The sequence below is a fragment of the Ambystoma mexicanum genome, chromosome 7q (assembly GCF_040938575.1).
Source record: "Ambystoma mexicanum isolate Mex_15411 chromosome 7q, UKY_AmexF1_1, whole genome shotgun sequence".
Classification (NCBI taxonomy): domain Eukaryota; kingdom Metazoa; phylum Chordata; class Amphibia; order Caudata; family Ambystomatidae; genus Ambystoma; species Ambystoma mexicanum.
In genome coordinates, this window is record NC_090941.1 from 370,783,704 (window position 1) to 370,804,817 (window position 21,114).

Consider the following 21,114-nt stretch of genomic DNA (forward strand, 5'->3'; position numbering starts at 1 on the left):
ACATGTGAGATTACGTTTTCATCGGGCCGCCTTTGGGAACGCGGTCTGGTAGGCCATGTGTTGTTGGTGGCGTGTTTCGATCAGTGAGCCGAGTGAAATGTGCGGAAAATGTGTTTTTTCCCCACATTTTGGATTTTGAGGGGGTGTCTGGGTAATACATTCTGGGCCGATTTGTGCAAATCATACCTCTGTGGATTCCCACTGGTGTCCTCTTTTCGGAAATGCATGGGGTTCCCTGTTTTCTTTGGTGGATTGGACACCCAAGGTCCATATCTGTATGTTGTGCTTGTCTGGAGAAAGTGTGAAATTCATGTGTCAAAACAGACTTGCGGTTACCTGTGTTTTAGGCTTTCCCCTTGGCCCCCAGGTAGGTGCACCCACACATGTGAGGTATCGTTTTAATCGGGACATCTGTGGGAATGGGGGTCGGTAGGCCATGTGTTGTTGGCCACGTGTTTCGATGGGTGAGCCGAGCGAAATGTGCGGAAAATGCAGTTTTTTTCCCACATTTTGGAATTTGAGGGGGTGTCTGGGTAATACATTCTTGGACGATTTGCGCAAATCATACCTCTGCGGATTCCCACAGGTGTCCTCTTTTCGGAAATGCATGGGATTTCCTGTTTTCCTTGTTGGCTTGGACGCTCGAGGCCCATATCTGCATGTTGTGCTTGTCTGGAGAAAGTATGAAATTCAGGTGTCAAAACAGACTCGGTATTACCTGAGTTTTAGGCTTTCCCCTTGGCGCCCAGGTAGGTGCACCCACACATGTGAGGTACCGTTTTCATCGGGACACATGTGGGAATGCTGAACGGTAGGCCATGTGTTTTTGGCAGCGTGTTTCGAAGGTTGAGCTGAGTGAAATGTGCATAAAATGTGTTTTTTTCCCACATTTCGGACTTTGCAGGGGTGTCTGGGTAATACATTCTGGGCCGATTTGTGCAAATCATACATCTGCAGATTCCCACGGGTGTCCTCTTTTCGGAAAGCATGGGGTTCCCTGTTTTCCTTGGTGGCTTGGACACCTGAGGCCCATATGTTTATGTTGTGCTTGTCTGGAGAAAGTGTGAAATATAGGTTTCAAAACAGACTTGGGGTTACCTGTGTTTTAGGCTTTCCCCTTGGCACCCAGGCAGTTACACCCACACATGTGAGGTACCGTTTTCATTGGGACACCTGTGGAAACGCGGGACGGTAGGCCATGTGTTGTTGGCTGCGTGTTTCAATGGGTGAGCCGAGTGAAATGTGCGGAAAATGCATTTTTTCCCCACATTTTGGAATTTGAGGGGGTGTCTGTGTAATACATTCTGAACCGATTCGCGCAAATCATACCTCTGCGGATTCCCACGGGTGTCCTCTTTTCGGAAATGCATGGGATTCCCTGTTTTCCTTGGTGGCTTGGACAGTCGAGGCCCATATCTGTATGTTGTGTTTGTCTGGAGAAAGTATGAAATTCAGGTGTCAATACAGAGGTGGGGTTACCTGTGTTTTAGGCTTTCTCTTTGCTGCCAGGTAGGTGCAACCACACATGTGAGGTACCGTTTTCATCGGGAAACCTTTGGGAACGCGGGACGGTAGGCAATGTGTTGTTGGTGGCGTGTTTTGATGGGTGAGCCGAGTAAAATGTGCAGAAAATGCGTTTTTTTCCTACATTTCGGAATTTGCGGGGGTGTCCGGGTAATAAATTCTTGGACGATTTGCACAAATCATACCTCTGCAGATTCCCACAGGTGTCCTCTTTTCGGAAATGCATGGGGTTCCCTGTTTTCCTTGTTGGCTTGGACACCCGAGGCCCATATCTGTATGTTGTGCTTGTCTGGAGAAAGTGTGAAATTCAGGTGTCAAAACAGACTTGTGGTTACTTGTGTTTTAGGCTTTCCCCTTGGCGCCCAGGTAGGTGCACCCACACATGTGAGGTAGCGTTTTCATTGGAACACCTGTGGGAACGTGGGACGATAGGCCATGTGTTGTTGTTGGCGTGTTTTGATGGGTGAGCCGAGTGAAACGTGCGGAAAATGCGTTTTTTTTCTACATTTCGGAATTTGCGGGGGTGTCCGGGTAATGAATTCAGGGACGATTTGCACAAATCATACCTCTGCAGATTCCCACGGGTGTCCTCTTTTTGGATATGCATGGGGTTCCCTGTTTTCCTTGGTGGCTTGGACACCCGAGGCCCATATCTGTATGTTGTGCTTGTCTGGAGAAAGTGTGAAATTCAGGTGTCAAAACAGACTTGGGGTTACCTGTGTTTTAGGCTTTCCCCTTGGCACCCAGGTAGGTGCACCCACACATGTGAGGTACCGTTTTCATTGGGACACCTGTGGGAACATGGGACGGTAGGCCATGTGTTGTTGGTGGCGTGTTTTGATGGGTGAGCCGAGTGAAACGTGCGTAAAATGTGTTTTTTTTCTACATTTCGGAATTTGCGGGGGTGTCCGGGTAATGAATTCAGGGAAGATTTGCACAAATCATACCTCTGCAGATTCCCACGGGTGTCCTCTTTTCGGATATGCATGGGGTTCCCTGTTTTCCTTGGTGGCTTGGACACCCGAGGCCTATATCTATATGTTGTGCTTGTCTGGAGAAAGTGTGAAATTCAGGTTTCAAAACAGACTTGGGGTTACCTGTGTTTTAGGCTTTCCCCTTGGTGGCCAGATAGGTGCACCCACAAATGTGAGGTACCGTTTTCATCGGGACACCTTTGGGAACGCGGGCTGGTATGCCATGTGTTGTTGGTGGCGTGTTTCGATTGGTGAGATGAGTGAAATGTGCGAAAAATGTGTTTTTTTCCCACATTTCATAATTTGCGGGGTGTCTGGGTTATATATTCTGGGCCGAATTTGCGCAAATCAAACCTCTGTGAATTACCACGGATGTCCTCTTTTTGGAAATACATGGGTTTCCTGTTTTCCATGGTGGCTTGGACACCTGAGGCCCATATGTTTATGTTGTGCTTGTCTGGAGAAAGTGTGAAAGATAGGTTTCAAAACAGACTTGGGGTTACCTGTGTTTTAGGCTTTCCCCTTGGCACCCAGGCAGTTACACCCACACATGTGAGGTACCGTTTTCATTGGGACACCTGTGGAAACGCGGGACGGTAGGCCATGTGTTGTTGGCTGCGTGTTTCAATGGGTGAGCCGAGTGAAATGTGTGGAAAATGCATTTTTTCCCCACATTTTGGAATTTGAGGGGGTGTCTGTGTAATACATTCTGAACCGATTTGCGCAAATCATACCTCTGCAGATTCCCACGGGTGTCCTCTTTTCGGATATGCATGGGGTTCCCTGTTTTCCTTGGTGGCTTGGACACCCGAGGCCCATATCTGTATGTTGTGCTTGTCAGGAGAAAGTGTGTAATTCAGGTTTCAAAACAGACTTGGGGTTACCTGTGTTTTAGGCTTTCCCCTTGGTGGCCAGATAGGTGCACCCACAAATGTGAGGTACCGTTTTCATCGGGACACCTTTGGGAATGCGGGCTGGTATGCCATGTGTTGTTGGTGGCGTGTTTCGATTGGTGAGACGAGTGAAATGTGCAAAAAATGCATTTTTTTCCCCCACATTTTGGACTTTGAGGGGGTGTCTGGGTAATACATTCTGAACCGATTTGTGCAAATCATACCTCTGCGGATTCCCACTGGTGTCCTCTTTTCGGAAATGCATGGGGTTCCCTGTTTTCCTTGGTGATTTGGAACCCAAGGCCTATATCTGTATGTTGTGCTTGTCTGGAGAAAGTGTGAAATTCAGGTGTCAAAACAGACTTGGGGTTACCTGTGTTTTAGGCTTTCGCCTTGGCACCCAGGTAGGGGCACCCACACATTTGAGGTACCGTTTTCATCGGGACACCTGTGGGAATGGGGGTCGGTAGGCCATGTGTTTTTGGCCGTGTGTTTCGATGGGTGAGCCGAGAGAAATGTGTTGGAAAATGCATTTTTTCCCCACATTTGGACTTTGCGGGTGTCTGGGTAATAAATTCTGTGCCGATTTGCGCAAATCATACCTCTGCGAATTACCACGGGTGTCCTCTTTTTGGAAATACATGGGGTTCCCTGTTTTCCTTGGTGGCTTGGACACCTGAGGCCCATATGTGTATGTTGTGCTTGTCTGGAGAAAGTGTGAAATTCAGGTGTCAATATAGACGTGGGGTTACCCGTGTTTTAGGCTTTCCCTTAGCTGCCAGGTAGGTGCATCCACACATGTGAGGTACCGTTTTCATCGGGAAACCTGTGGGAACGAGGGACGGTAGGCAATGTGTTGTTGGTGGCGTGTTTCGATTGGTGAGATGAGTGAAATGTGCGAAAAATGCATTTTTTTCCCCCACATTTTGGACTTTGAGCGGGTGTCTGGGTAATACATTCTGAACCGATTTGCGCAAATCATACCTCTGCGAATTCCCACTGGTGTCCTCTTTTCGGAAATGCATGGGGTTCCCTGTTTCCTTGGTGGTTTGGAACCCAAGGCCTATATCTGTATGTTGTGCTTGTCTGGAGAAAGTGTGAAATTCAGGTGTCAAAACAGACTTGGGGTTACCTGTGTTTTAGGCTTTCGCCTTGGCACCCAGGTAGGGGCACCCACACATTTGAGGTACCGTTTTCATCGGGACACCTGTGGGAATGGGGGTCAGTAGGCCATGTGTTGTTGGCCGTGTGTTTCAATGGGTGAGCCGAGAGAAATGTGTTGGAAAATGCATTTTTTCCCCACATTTGGACTTTGCGGGGTGTCTGGGTAATAAATTCTGTGCCGATTTGCGCAAATCATACCTCTGCGAATTACCACGGGTGTCCTCTTTTTGGAAATACATGGGGTTCCCTGTTTTCCTTGGTGGCTTGGACACCTGAGGCCCATATGTGTATGTTGTGCTTGTCTGGCGAAAGTGTGTAATTCAGGTGTCAATACAGACTTGGGGTTACCTGTGTTTTAGGCTTTCCCTTAGCTGCCAGGTAGGTGCATCCACACATGTGAGGTACCGTTTACATCGGGAAACCTTTGGGAATGCGTGACGGTAGGCCATGTGTTGTTGGGGGCGTGTTTCGATGGGTGCGCCGAGTGAAATGTGCAGAAAATGTGTTTTTTCCCACATTTCGGACTTTGCAGGGGTTCCGGGTAATAATTCGGAGCCTATTTGCGCAAATCATACCTTAGTGGATTCCCAGGGGTGTCCCCTTATCAGAAATGCATGGGGTTCCATGTTTTCCTTGGTGGCTATGACACCTGAGGCCATATCTGTATGTTGTGCTGGTCTGGAGAAAGTGTGAAATTCAGGTGTCAAAAAAGACTTGGGGTTATCTGTGTTTTAGGCTTTCCCCTTGGCACCCAGGTAGGTGCACCCACACATATGAGGTACTGTTTTCATTGGGACACCTGTGGGAATGTGGGACGGTAGGCCATGTGTTGTTGGTGGTGTGTTTTGATGGGTGAGCCGAGTGAAATGTGCGGAAAATGCGTTTTTTTCCTACATTTCGGAATTTGCGGGGGTGTCCGGGTAATAAAGTCTGGGACAATTTGCACAAATCATACCTCTGCAGATTCCCACGGGTGTCCTCTTTTTAGAAATGCATGGGGTTCCCTGTTTTCCTTGGTGGCTTGGACACCCGAGGCCCATATCTGTATGTTGTGCTTGTCTGGAGAAAGTATGAAATTCAGGTTTCAAAACAGACTTGGGGTTACCTGTGTTTTAGGCTCTCCCCTTGGTGCCCAGGTAGGTACACCCACACATGTGAGGTAACGTTTTCATCAGGACACCTGTGGGAATGGGGGTCGGTAGGCCATTTGTTGTTGGCTGCGTGTTTCGATGGGTGAGCCTAGTGAAATGTGCGGAAAATGCATTTTTTTCCCACATTTCGAAATTGGCGGGGGTGTCTGGGTATTAAATTCTGGGACGATTTGCGCAAATCATAGCTCTGCGGATTCCCACGGGTGTCCTCTTTTTGGAAATGCATGGGATTCCCTGTTTTCCTTGGTGGCTTGGACAGTCGAGGCCCATATCTGTACGTTGTGTTTGTCTGGAGAAAGTGTGAAATTCAGGTGTCAATACAGAAGTGGGGTTACCTGTGTTTTAGGCTTTCCCTTGGCTGCCAGGTAGGTGCAACCACACATGTGAGGTACCGTTTTCATCGGGAAACCTTTGGGTACGCGGGACGGTAGGCAATGTGTTGTTGGAGGCGTGTTTTGATGGGTGAGCCGAGTGAAATGTGCAGAAAATGCGTTTTTTTCCTACATTTCGGAATTTGCGGGGGTGTCCGGGTAATGAATTCAGGGACGATTTGCACAAATCATACCTCTGCAGATTCCCACTGGTGTCCTCTTTTCGGATATGCATGGGGTTCCCTGTTTTCCTTGGTGGCTTGGACACCCAAGGCCCATATCTGTATGTTGTGCTTGTCTGGAGAAAGTGTGAAATTCAGGTTTCAAAACAGACTTGGGGTTACCTGTTTTTTATGCTTTCCCCTTGGTGGCCAGATAGGTGCACCCACAAATGTGAGGTAAGGTTTTCATCGGGACACCTTTGGGAACGAGGGCTGGTATGCCATGTGTTGTTGGTGGCGTGTTTCGATTGGTGAGACGAGTGAAATGTGAAAAAATGCATTTTTTTCCCCCACATTTTGGACTTTGAGGGGGTGTCTGGGTAATACATTCTGAACCGATTTGCGCAAATCATACCTCTGCGGATTCCCACTGGTGTCCTCTTTTCGGAAATGCATGGGGTTCCTTGTTTTCCTTGGTGGTTTGGAAACCAAGGCCTATATCTGTATGTTGTGCTTGTCTGGAGAAAAGATGAAATTCAGGTTTCAAAACAGACTTGGGGTTACCTGTGTTTTAGGCTTTCCCCTTGGTACCCAGGTAGGGGCACCCACACATGTGAGGTACCATTTTCATCGGGACACCTGTGTGAATGGGGGTCGGTAGGCCATGTGTTGTTGGCCATGTGTTTCGATGGGTGAGCTGAGAGAAAGGTGTGGAAAATGCGTTTTTTCCCCCATTTTTGGACTTTGCGGGGGTGTCTGTGTAATACATTCTGAACCGATTTGCGCAAATCATACCTCTGCGGATTCCCACTGGTGTCCTCTTTTCGGAAATGCATGGGGTTCCCTGTTTTCCTTGGTGGCTTGGACACCTGAGGCCCATATGTGTATGTTGTGCTTGTCTGGAGAAAGTGTGAAATTCAGGTTTCAAAACAGACTTGGGGTTACCTGTGTTTTAGGTTCTCCCCTTGGTACCCAGGTAGGTACACCCACACATGTGAGGTAACGTTTTCATCAGGACACCTGTGGGAATAGGGGTCGGTAGGCCATTTGTTGTTGGCTGCGTGTTTCGATGGGTGAGCCGAGTAAAATATGCGGAAAATGCATTTTTTTCCCACATTTCAGACTTTGCGGGGGTGTCTGAGTAATAAATTCTGGGCCGATTTGCACAAATCATACCTCGGCGGATTCCCACAGGTGTCCTCTTTTCAGAAATGCATGGGGTTCCCTGTTTTCCTTGGTGGCTTGGACACCCGAGGTCCATATCTGTATGTTGTGCTTGTCTGGAGAAAGTGCGAAATTCAGGTGTGTAAAGAAGACCGGTGGGGGGGTCTGTACTTCTGCTCTCTATATGGTAGAGGGGAGGCACAGAGGACCCCAGCCAAGATTCTCTAATACGGTAGCGATGGGCGAGCAATCAAGGCCTAGCTTCTCAGGAGGTGATGCAGGCTGGTTCTTAAGTACAGTGTATCCCCAAGCCCCCACAAAGGAATGTCCACACACTGTATTACTGAAAACACAGTCTTTATATAATTAATATTCAAGGGTTATGTACACTTATCACAATAACGCACTTTGTGCTCAGGAAAATCAGCAATGGTAAATATCTACAATTCTAAAGTGGTACCACTAATATTAGACCTCATTAAAGTGCATTCACAATACTGTAGAAATGGCACACAGATCAATAAGAAGGAAACCAGCAATAGAGAGAGGAGAGATAACAGAGGGTTGAAACAATAGGCAGAATACTGGCCCTTGCTACTGGACACAGTTCTGTGTGGAGATCCCCCCACCTGGGCAACCTGCAAAATAAAGAGATATAACACCAGCCCAGTCCAGATATTGTTCAATAGTCTATTTCTCTCCTATAATGTTTTTACCCCCCCAATGTACCTGGTGGAGTCGAGTTCCTCGAAAAGGCGTCGACAAGCGTCGAGGGACTCGCTGTTCGGCGACGGGGAATCGTCGGCCCTTCTTGAATGCCTTCCTTTTCAGGCGGGAGGCACGGGGCGTCGAACGTCCGTCGACAAACGAGGCCGAACGTTGTCGAAGAGGCGGCAGCTTCGTCCGAGCGGTGCTCGTCGGCGTCGGGGCGTCGGCGTCCTGCAGGGCGGAGGTGTGCGGGGCACCTCGATGACAATAGTTCTGGACCGCAAAGATTGTAGAGACGGAAGCCCAGCAAGGGCGTCGGGTCGTCCGAGTCTTTGAGGTCGTTGGGTGGCGGGAAACCCACCGGCAGGTTTCTCCTCGGCGCGTTGGTCGTCCTCGACTTTCTCCGGCAGGATAAGCGGTCGACGATGCGGTCGAGGGAGTCCTTCGATTGAAACGTTCTTAGGCAAGGAGCGGACGGCTCCGGTCGTCGGCGGCACGGCGTCAAGTGGTTCCCACGGCTGGGCAACACAACTTCGACGGGCCTCCAGCGGTTACACAGACCTGCGAACCCTGGTCGACGGCAATGGACTTCGACGGCGTCGATGTCCGGGTGCTTCACTTCGATCTCCTCGGCGGTCCCGTCTCGGGTCGGCAGCCTTTCGAGGGTCTGACTTCCAGGGCGCTTCGGCGAAGATTCAGCGGTGCTCGATGGTCCCTCGGAGCACGGGAAGAGGGCGCCTTACCAGGTCCTCTCTCGGGTCAGTCCTCGACGATTTCGACAACCTTCAGTTCCGTCGAAGCAAATGCCACAGCAAGTCTTCTTCTTCCAGCTGGACGTCGAGGATCAGCAAATCCAGTTACTCTTGAGTGGAGACTCAGCTTCTGAATGCTTCTGAACAATTTCCAGTGGTGAGAGGTCCCCAGATATACTATTCTGTCTCTCATCCACACTGCTGGCACACACACAGCAGCCAATCACACAGAAGGGCATTCATGCAGTCAGTCAGCCAATCAGGCACACAGTGCATTCAGGCCACACTCCTCCCTTTCAGACACTCACAACAAGGAATGTGGATTGGGACAAGTACCCAGCCATTCAACACTACACACTGCATTCAGGCCAGTTTCGGGCAGGGCTGTCTCAGTCTTTGTCTCTCATGCCAGAAACCAGACAACCACAACAAGGAGTGTATATTGGTCACACACTCCATTCACCCAGGTCCCACCCACAGGAGGTACCCACAACATACAGTCACTGGGAAGGCTCCAGTCAGTCTAGCTGGGCCTTCACAACAACACCATATATGGAACTTCCACCCAACAGCCAGTCAGGGGGAAGGGACAGAGTCAGGGCTTCCCAGGACTTTGGGAAAAACAAGATAACAGGCAATAGAAAGCAAGAGGCCACAGGGGCCATCTTGTTTCCTATCAGGAATCAACTGATTCCAATGGCAGGGCCTGGGTATCCCAAAATGGAGGACACCCAGAGCACCTGTCAAATTCAGCATGGAGCTGCCACCAGCCCATACCCTGCTCTGTGGGCCACCCACAGGTGCCCAAAAACATACACTAGGGGCACAGGGTTGTACCCCTACCCATGGGTGCCATAAGGGTATCCCATGGGTCTGTTCACCAAATCAAAAGAGAGCTGCACTGCCAGGAGTCCCTCATGGACTCCTGGGCAGAAAACATGACAGAACACACGGTAAAAACAGAGAGAGGACAAGGATTCAGAGGCCCTGTCCCTCAGATGCATTTCCGGCATCACAGTCGCCCCCCCCAGACTGAGGTGGAGGGTGCCTAATCTCCCACGGGATAGACACCCTCATCCAGACGGTCAACATACCTTCTGGAAAGGCCATCTGCATTATCGTGACTCTTCCCTGGTCTGTGCTCTATGGTGAAGTCTAGCCCTTGTAGGCTAATCGACCACCTGAGCAATTTCGGATTCTCACCCTTCATCTGCATAAGCCACTTCAGGGGCTTATGATCTGTTTGGACCTTGAAGGTGGACCCCGTAAGGTAGGGCCTAAAACGCCTAAGGCTCCAAACTATACTAAAACATTCCTTTTCAACAGTAGCCCACCTAAGTTCTCTACCCTTGAGTTGTCTACTGATGAATATGATAGGATGTTCTCTCCCTTTGTCATCTAACTGGGACAAGACAGCTCCAATTCCGGTGTCGCAGGCATCCGTCTGGACGATAAAGGGTCGGCTGTAGTCAGGCGCACTCAACACAGGTGCCCTACACAGACTTTCTTTCAAGCCATCAAAGGCCCTCTGACAGTCTTCAGTCCAATTAACCTTCCTAGGCTGTTTGGGTGAAGTTAGAGCTGTCAGGGGTGCAGCTATGGTTCCATAGTCTGCCATGAAATTGCGATAGTACCCAGTGAGGCCCAAAAAGGCTCTCACCTGGGTTTGAGTAGTGGGAGTCTCCCAGTTCTGTACGTCCTGTACTTTACTGGAGAGAGGTTGGATTTGACCCCCTCCTACCTCATGACCAAGATAGGTAACTTTCCCCTGAGCTATCTGGCACTTGGTGGCCTTGATAGTGAGGTTAGCCCTTTTCAAGGCCTGCAACACCTTATCCAGATGTGTCAAATGCTCTTCCCAGGTGGAACTGTAGACGGCAATGTCGTCTAAGTAAGCCACACAAAAGGCTTCCAGCCCACTGAGCGCATGGTTGACCAATCTCTGGAAGGTGGCAGGGGCATTCTTCAACCCAAAGGGCATGACCCTAAACTGGTAGAGTCCCTCAGGTGTGGAGAATGCCGTCTTTTCCTTGGCATGGTCCGTCAGAGCTATTTGCCAATAGCCTGAGGTAAGGTCAAAGGTGCTCACAAATTTGGCAGCACCTATAGTGTCCACGAGCTCATCAGCCCTGGGCAATGGGTGCGCGTCAGTTTTGGTGACGGCATTGACTCCTCGGTAGTCCACACAGAACCTCCAATCCTTGGTACCCGCCGGGGAACTTGCCTTGGGGACAAGGACCACTGGACTGGACCAGGGACTGGTGGAGGGTTCAATAACACCCAGATCCAACATCTTGGCGACCTCAGCCTGGATGTGGTTTTTGACGGTATCTGACATACGATAGCTCCTGCTTTTGACAGGCACACTGTCACCAGTGTCAATTTCGTGCTTACACCACGGTGTAAGGCCCGGTGTCAGTGAAAACAGAGGGGCATACTGCTGGAGCAAAGCCCGGCAGGCCCTCTGCTGCTCTGTTGTCAAATCGGGAGAGAGTTGTACTCCCTCCACTGAGCCATCCTGAGGGTTGCTATGCAGCAAATCAGGAAGGGGCTCACTCTCATCCTCTTCTTGCCCTGAAGCTAGCAAGAGACATGAGACCTCTGCTCGCCTGTGGAAAGGCTTGAGCCTGTTGACATGGAATACCTGGGGGGCTACCCCAGAGGCTCCCATGTCCACCAGATAATTGACTTCGCCCATCTTGGAGATGATCCTGAAGGGTCCAGTCCACTTGTCTGCCAAAGCTCTAGGCTTGGTAGGCTCCATCACAAGGATTTCCTGTCCCGGAGTCCAATCCACTTGCGAAGCTTTCAGGTCATGCCAGTACTTATTCAATTCCTGGCTGGCCTTGAGATTTGCTGTTGCCTGACCCATCATTTGTGTCATCCTCCGCCTGAGGCCTAACACATAGTCCCCCACTTGCTTGGCGGGACCTGGAGGGGTGGCTTCCAAGCCTTCTCGGATCAAGGCGAGGGGCCCCCTCACGGGATGTCCAAAGAGTAACTCAAAGGGGCTGAAACCAACACCCTCTTGAGGTACCTCTCTGTAAGCAAACAGCAGGCATGGCAGGAGGAGATCCCATTTCCTCCTTAGGGGCTCTTCCAAAGCACCTAGCATGCCCTTGAGAGTTTTGTTAAATCTCTCAACCAGACCATTGGTCTGGGGGTGGTAAGAGGTGGAGAACTTGTAGGTTACCCCGCACTCTTTCCACATGGTTTTCATGTAACTAGACATGAAGTTGGATCCTCGGTCAGAGACAACCTCCTTGGGGAATCCAACACGGGTGAAAATGCCCAGGAGAGCCCTGGCAACCACCTTGGCAGTAACAGTCCGAAGGGGTATTGCCTCAGGGTACCTGGTGGCATGATCTACCAAGACCAGGATGAACCGATGTCCACCTGAAGTGGGAGGGTCAAGGGGACCGACGATGTCGATGCCCACCCTCTCAAATGGTGTGCCAACCACTGGTAATGGCTGCAGTGGGGCAATGACCCTGCCTCCAGTCTTGCCAGACAACTGACAAGTTGGGCAGGTCCTGCAGTGGGACTCCACCTCTACTCCCATCCGTGGCCAGTAGAAATGGGCAGAGAGCCTCTGCTTAGTCTTCTTGGTCCCAAGATGACCAGCCAAGGGCACCTCATGCGCCAACTGCAGTAGGAAGGGCCTGTAAACCTGGGGTACCACCAACCTCTTGCGGGCACCAGGTTCGGGCTTAGTGGGCTCACTAACAAGGAGCTCACCCTCCCAATAAATCTTGAATGTCCTAGGCACTTCACCTTGTGCCTGGGACAGGGCCTGTTTCCTCAGGCCCTCGAGAGAGTGGCACTCTCTCTGTCCCTTACAGAAGTCTGCCCGGGAGGGTCCCCCTTCAGCTAACAAGCATTGAAGGTCGGGATGATCCTCCGGGTTGAGAACCTCTCCCACAGGAGAGTCTTCTGTCTCTTCTCCCACAGGAGTTGAGTTTGGGTTTTCCGCTGGACCCAGCCCGTCCGGAGCATGGATCCCATTGGGTGCTGTCGGAACAGCAGGAAGAGAAGGTGTTCCCTCCACAGAGGTGGCCTTCTTGGTCTTCCTTCTTCTTGCCTTAGGCCTCGCCTTTGGCTCGGATACCTGACTCACAGCCAGACCCGGTGTCACCTGTGACCTAGTGACTGCAGCAGCAGTCATGGGAAGACCATCCGAGATCAACCCCAACTCTACTAGATCATTTCCTAACAGAATGTTAGCAGGGACATTGTCCTGAACCAGGACAGGAAGCTTTGCTGTCTTGTCTCCAATCATGAGTGTGACTAGGGCTACAGGCGATAATTTGGGAGGCCCACCAGCTAACCTGGTGGTTTGCAGAGGAGCACCTTCATAGTCCTCTGGCTTGAGCAGGGTCCTGTCCACCACTGTCATGCTTGCCCCAGTGTCTCTCAAACCAGTAGAAGGCTGGCCATTCAAGAGGACACTTCTCAAAAATCTACGGGTGTTCTGTGGGATAGTCGCCAGTACTTCTGCGTACTGGTCCCAGGCCCCAAGGGACACTAAGGAAATCTCTACCGGAGCACCAAATGTGATTCCTGTAGAGGAGGGGAGGACAGTGGCCTCCACCTCAGCCACGGGGTAAGGGTAGGTCAGGCTGACAGCCTGTACTCCAAGTGCCTTACCTTTACACTTGGGGTCACCCCTTTTGTGATCCAGAGCCCCACAATCCCAACAAGTGCCAGGAGTGCGGGGTACGGTACTGGAACCACTGGGAACCTGCTTTGCAGCAGGTGGACCACTACTCTTATTCCCACCCACAGAGGACTTATCCCCACCAGATTTTTGGGTCTTAGGAGAGGAAGGTTTTGGTTTACCCGACTGTGATTGCTTTTGGGACTCCTCAGCTTTCTGAGAGGTCCCCTTTTCTTTGTCCTTGTCCTTCCCACTGGAGTCCTTAGGGGACACCCGGTGGGAGACCCACTTGTCAGCCAACCTAGCCAGCTTAAAGGGGTCCAAAATGTTCTGGTCAGCCACATACTGACGCAGCTCTGGTGAACAGGCTTCAGAAAAATGCTCAAAAAACAAGAGGTGGGACAACTCAACAAAAGTTTTCACCTTGTAACCGTCAATCCACCCCATCATGTTCATGTGCGCAGTACTCACCCAGTCAACCCAAGACACATTCTCTCTTTTCTTAAAATCCCTGAACCTTTTAAGGTATTGGGTAGGTGTCTTGCCAAACTTGGCAATCAAAGCAGACTTCATACACTCATACTGACCCCTTTCCTCCACACTCAGCTTCAGAATACAGTCATATCCAGTTTGAGGCACTCTGCTTAACAAACACTTAGCCCAATCTCTTTTATCTACATCATGAATTGCACAAGCCATTTCAAACGCTTCAATCCATTGGAGGATATCTGAACCCTCCACAAACACACCAACCAAATCTTTCATAAACTTGGTGGCTGGGGACCTGCCACTCTCAATTGGTCTAGCTGAAGTCTCCACTCTAGCTCTCTCTAGCTGGATTCTCTGACATTCAGTGTCCTTGTCTTTGAGCGCAAGATCCCTATTCTTGAGTTCCACTTGCTGTGCCAGCTCCTCTTTCTTAAGCTCAGCTTCTATTTCCAACTTGCGATATTCAAAGGCCAATTTCATCCTTAATAACTCAAGTTCCATGGAATTGCTGGGGTTTGGAACAGAGGCAGCAGGAATGGTGGCATTCCCAGAAACAGATTCAGCGACAACCCCAGGGGCAGAGTCCTCACTGGTTGCATCCCCCCCTTCATCAAGGGTTTCACCATCAGTCTGGTAGTCCACCAGGGCAGCTATCAGCTCAGCCCTAGACTTATCCACAAAGTCCAACTCCCTGGCTTCACAAGCACTCTGGAGAGCCTCTAAGCTCATCCGAGTCAATTTACCATTTGCAATGGGCTCCATTGCCTGTAATGCAGTTATTTGGTACACACCCAAACCTTAATCTAATAAAGTGCGGATATTTTGTAAGTGGCACGGTTATACACTGAGTCTTAAAACCATAAGCATCCCACCGCTGCCACCAGCTTTGTAAAGAAGACCGGTGGGGGGGTCTGTACTTCTGCTCTCTATATGGTAGAGGGGAGGCACAGAGGACCCCAGCCAAGATTCTCTAATACGGTAGCGATGGGCGAGCAATCAAGGCCTAGCTTCTCAGGAGGTGATGCAGGCTGGTTCTTAAGTACAGTGTATCCCCAAGCCCCCACAAAGGAATGTCCACACACTGTATTACTGAAAACACAGTCTTTATATAATTAATATTCAAGGGTTATGTACACTTATCACAATAACGCACTTTGTGCTCAGGAAAATCAGCAATGGTAAATATCTACAATTCTAAAGTGGTACCACTAATATTAGACCTCATTAAAGTGCATTCACAATACTGTAGAAATGGCACACAGATCAATAAGAAGGAAACCAGCAATAGAGAGAGGAGAGATAACAGAGGGTTGAAACAATAGGCAGAATACTGGCCCTTGCTACTGGACACAGTTCTGTGTGGAGATCCCCCCACCTGGGCAACCTGCAAAATAAAGAGATATAACACCAGCCCAGTCCAGATATTGTTCAATAGTCTATTTCTCTCCTATAATGTTTTTACCCCCCCAATGTACCTGGTGGAGTCGAGTTCCTCGAAAAGGCGTCGACAAGCGTCGAGGGACTCGCTGTTCGGCGACGGGGAATCGTCGGCCCTTCTTGAATGCCTTCCTTTTCAGGCGGGAGGCACGGGGCGTCGAACGTCCGTCGACAAACGAGGCCGAACGTTGTCGAAGAGGCGGCAGCTTCGTCCGAGCGGTGCTCGTCGGCGTCGGGGCGTCGGCGTCCTGCAGGGCGGAGGTGTGCGGGGCACCTCGATGACAATAGTTCTGGACCGCAAAGATTGTAGAGACGGAAGCCCAGCAAGGGCGTCGGGTCGTCCGAGTCTTTGAGGTCGTTGGGTGGCGGGAAACCCACCGGCAGGTTTCTCCTCGGCGCGTTGGTCGTCCTCGACTTTCTCCGGCAGGATAAGCGGTCGACGATGCGGTCGAGGGAGTCCTTCGATTGAAACGTTCTTAGGCAAGGAGCGGACGGCTCCGGTCGTCGGCGGCACGGCGTCAAGTGGTTCCCACGGCTGGGCAACACAACTTCGACGGGCCTCCAGCGGTTACACAGACCTGCGAACCCTGGTCGACGGCAATGGACTTCGACGGCGTCGATGTCCGGGTGCTTCACTTCGATCTCCTCGGCGGTCCCGTCTCGGGTCGGCAGCCTTTCGAGGGTCTGACTTCCAGGGCGCTTCGGCGAAGATTCAGCGGTGCTCGATGGTCCCTCGGAGCACGGGAAGAGGGCGCCTTACCAGGTCCTCTCTCGGGTCAGTCCTCGACGATTTCGACAACCTTCAGTTCCGTCGAAGCAAATGCCACAGCAAGTCTTCTTCTTCCAGCTGGACGTCGAGGATCAGCAAATCCAGTTACTCTTGAGTGGAGACTCAGCTTCTGAATGCTTCTGAACAATTTCCAGTGGTGAGAGGTCCCCAGATATACTATTCTGTCTCTCATCCACACTGCTGGCACACACACAGCAGCCAATCACACAGAAGGGCATTCATGCAGTCAGTCAGCCAATCAGGCACACAGTGCATTCAGGCCACACTCCTCCCTTTCAGACACTCACAACAAGGAATGTGGATTGGGACAAGTACCCAGCCATTCAACACTACACACTGCATTCAGGCCAGTTTCGGGCAGGGCTGTCTCAGTCTTTGTCTCTCATGCCAGAAACCAGACAACCACAACAAGGAGTGTATATTGGTCACACACTCCATTCACCCAGGTCCCACCCACAGGAGGTACCCACAACATACAGTCACTGGGAAGGCTCCAGTCAGTCTAGCTGGGCCTTCACAACAACACCATATATGGAACTTCCACCCAACAGCCAGTCAGGGGGAAGGGACAGAGTCAGGGCTTCCCAGGACTTTGGGAAAAACAAGATAACAGGCAATAGAAAGCAAGAGGCCACAGGGGCCATCTTGTTTCCTATCAGGAATCAACTGATTCCAATGGCAGGGCCTGGGTATCCCAAAATGGAGGACACCCAGAGCACCTGTCAAATTCAGCATGGAGCTGCCACCAGCCCATACCCTGCTCTGTGGGCCACCCACAGGTGCCCAAAAACATACACTAGGGGCACAGGGTTGTACCCCTACCCATGGGTGCCATAAGGGTATCCCATGGGTCTGTTCACCAAATCAAAAGAGAGCTGCACTGCCAGGAGTCCCTCATGGACTCCTGGGCAGAAAACATGACAGAACACACGGTAAAAACAGAGAGAGGACAAGGATTCAGAGGCCCTGTCCCTCAGATGCATTTCCGGCATCACAAGGTGTCAAAACAGACTTGGGTTTACCTGTGTTTTAGGCTTTCCCCCTGGCACCCAGGTAGGTGCACTCACACACGTGAGGTACCGTTTTCATCAGGACACCTGTGGGAACACGGGACGGTAGGCCATGTGTTGTTGGCAGTGTGTTTCGAAGGGTGAGCTGAGTGAAATGTGCGGAAAATGTGTTTTCTTCCCACATTTCGGACTTTGCGGGAGTGACTGGGTAATACATTCTGGGCCAATTTGCGCAAATCATTCCTCTGCGGATTCCCACGGGTGTCCTCTTTTCGGAACGCATGGGGTTCCCTGTTTTCCTTGCTGGCTTGGAAACCCGAGGCCCATATCTATATGTTGTGCTTGTCTGGAGAAAGTGTGAAATTCAGGTGTCAAAACAGACTTGGGGTTAACTGTGTTTTAAGGTTTCCCCTGGGCGCTCAGGTAGGTGCACCCACACATGTGAGGTACCGTTTTCATCGGGACACCTGTGGGAACGCGGGACGGTAGCCCATGTGTTGTTGGCGGCGTGTTTCGATGGGTGAGCTGAGTGAAATATGCTGAAAATGCGTTTTCTTTCCCACATTTCGGAATTTGCAGGGGTGTCTGGGTAATACATTCTGGGCCATTTTGCGCAAGTCATACCTCAGTGGATTCCCATGGGTGCCCTCTTTTCAGAAATGCAAGGGGTTCCCTGTTTTCCTTGGTGGCTTGGACACCCGAGGCCCATATCTGTCCGTTGTGATTGTCTGGAGAAAGTGCAAAATTCAGGTGTCAAAACAGACTTGGGGTTACCTGTGTTTTAAGGTTTCCCCTGGGCGCTCAGGTAGGTGCACCCACACATGTGAGGTACCATTTTCATTGGGACAGCTGTGGGAACGCGGGACTGTAGGCCATGTGTTGTTGGTGGTGTGTTTCGACAGGTGAGCAGAGTGAAATGTGGGGAAAATGCGTTTTTTTCCCCACATTTCGGACTTTGCGGGGCTGTCTGGGTAATACATTCTGGGCCGATTTGTGTAAATCATACCTTTACAGATTCCCACGGGTGTCCTCTTTCTGGAAAGCATGGGGATTCCTGTTTTCCTTGGTGGCTTGGACACCTGAGGCCCATATCTATATGTTGTGCTTGTCTGGAGAAAGTGTGAAATTTAGGTGTCAAAACAGACTTGTGGTTACCTGTGTTTTAGGCATTCCTCTTGGTGCCTAGGTAGGTGCACCCACACATGTGAGGTGCGGTTTTCATCGGGACACCTGTGGAAACGTGGGATGGTAGGCCATGTGTTGTTGGCGGCGTGTTTTGATGGGTGAGCCGAGTGAAATTTGCGGAAAACGCGTTTTTTTCCCAAATTTCGGACTTTGCGGGGGTGTCTGGGTAATAAAATAAATTCTGGGCCAATTTGCGCAAATCATACCTCTGAGGATTCCCATGGGTGTCCTCTTTTTGGAAATGCATGGGGTTCCCTGTTTTCCTTGGTGGCTCGGACACCCGAGGCCCATATCTGTATGTTGTGCTTGTCTGCAGAGAGTGTAAAATTCAGGTGTCAAAACAGACTTGGGGTTACCTGTGTTTTAGGCTTTCCCATTAACCCCAGGTAGGTGCACCCACATATGTGAGGTACCATTTTCATTGGGACACCTGTGAGAACGCGAGACAGTAGGCCATGTGTTGTTGGCAGCGTGTTTCGATGTGTGAGCTAAGTGAAATGTGCAGAAAATGCATTTTTTCTTCCCCACATTTCGGAATTTGCGGGGGTTGTTTGGGTAATAGATTCTGGGAAGATTTGTGCAAATCATAACTCTGCGGATTCCCACGGGTGTCCTCCATTCGGAATTGCATGGGGTTTCCTGTTTTCCTTGGTGGCTTGGACGCCCGAGGCCCATATCTGTATGTTGTGCTTGTCTGGAGAAAGTGTGAAATTCAGGTTTCAAAACAGACTTGGGGGTTACCTGAGTTTTAGGCTTTCCCCTTGGTGGCCAGGTAGGTGCACCCACACATATGAGGTACCGTTTACATCGGGAAGCCTTTGGGAATGCGGGCTGGTAGGCCATGTGTTGTTGGTGGCGTGTTTCGATCAGTGAGCCGAGTGAAATGTGCGGAAAATGCGTTTTTTCCCCACATTTTGGACTTTGAGGGGGTGTCTGGGTAATACATTCTGGGCCAATTTGTGCAAATCATACCTCTGTGGATTCCCACGGGTGTCCTCTTTTCGGAAATGCATGGGGTTCCCTGTTTCCCTTGGTGGATTGGACACCCAAGGCCCATATGTGTATGTTGTGCTTGTCTGGAGAAAGTGTGAAATTCAGGTTTCAAAACAGACTTGGGGTTATTTGTGTTTTAGGCTTTCCCCTTGGCGCCCAGGTCGGTGCACCCACACATATGAGGTACCGTTTTCATTGGGACATCTGTGGGAATGGGGGTCGAAGGCGATTTGTTGTTGGCCAGTGTTTCGATGGGTGAGCCGAGTGAAATGTGCGGAAAATGCCGTTTTTTTCCCACATTTCGGAATTTGAGGGGGTGTCTGGGTAATACATTCTTGGACGATTTGCGCAAATCATACCTCTGCGGATTCCCACGGGTGTCCTCTTTTCGGAACGCATGGGGTTCCCTGTTTTCCTTGGTGGCTTGGAAACCCGAGGCCCATATCTATATGTTGTGCTTGTCTGGAGAAAGTGTGAAATTCAGGTGTCAAAACAGACTTGGGGTTAACTGTGTTTTAGGCTTTGCCCTTGGCGCCCAGGTACGTGCACCCACACGTGTGAGGTACCGTTTTCATCGGGACACCTGTGGGAACGCGTGACTGTAGGCCATGTGTTGTTGGCGGCGTGTTTCGACAGGTGATCCGAGTGAAATGTGCGGAAAATGCGTTTTTTTCCCCACATTTCGGACGTTGCGGGGGTGTTTGGGTAATAATTCTGGGCCGATTTGCGCAAATCATACCTCAGCGGATTCCCACGGGTGTCCTCTTTCTGGAAAGCATGGGGTTTCCTATTTTCCTTGGTGGCTTGGACATCCGAGGCCCATATCTATAAGTTGTGCTTGTCTGGAGAAAGTGTGAAATTCAGGTGTCAAAACAGACTTGTGGTTACGTGTGTTTTAGGCATTCCTCTTGGTGCCTAGGTAGGTGCACCCACACATGTGAGGCGCCGTTTTCATCGGGACACCTGTGGGAACGTGGGATGGTAGGCCATGTGTTGTTGGCGGTGTGTTTTGATGGGTGAGCCGAGTGAAATTTGCGGAAAATGCGTTTTTTTCCCACATTTCGGACTTTGCGGGGGTGTCTGGGTAATAAAATAAATTCTGGGCCGATTTGCGCAAATCATACCTCTGAGGATTCCCACGGTTGTCCTCCATTCGGAAATGTCGGGGTTTCCTGTTTTCCTTGGTGGCTTGGACACCCGAGGCCCATATCTGTATGTTGTGATTGTCTGGAGAAAGTGTGAAATTCAGGTTTCAAAACAGACTTGGGGGTTACCTGAGTTTTAGGCTTTCCCCTTGGTGGCCAGGTAGGTGCACCCACACATGTGAGGTACCGTTTTCATCGGGTCGCCTTTGGGAACGCGGGCTGGTAGGCCATGTGTTGTTGGTGGTGTGTTTCGATCAGTGAGCCGAGTGAAATGTGCGGAAAATGCATGTTTTCCCCACATTTTGGACTTTTAGGGGGTGTCTGGGTAATACATTCTGGGCCGATTTGCGCAAATCATACCTCTGCGGATTCCCATGGGTGTCCTCTTTTCAGAAATGCATGGGGTTCCCTGTTTTCCTTGGTGGCTTGGACACCCGAGGCCCATATCTGTATGTTGTGCTTGTCTGGAGAAAGTGTGAAATTCAGGTTTCAAAACAGACTTGGGGTTACCTGTGTATTAGGCTTTCCTTTTGGCGCCAAGGTAGG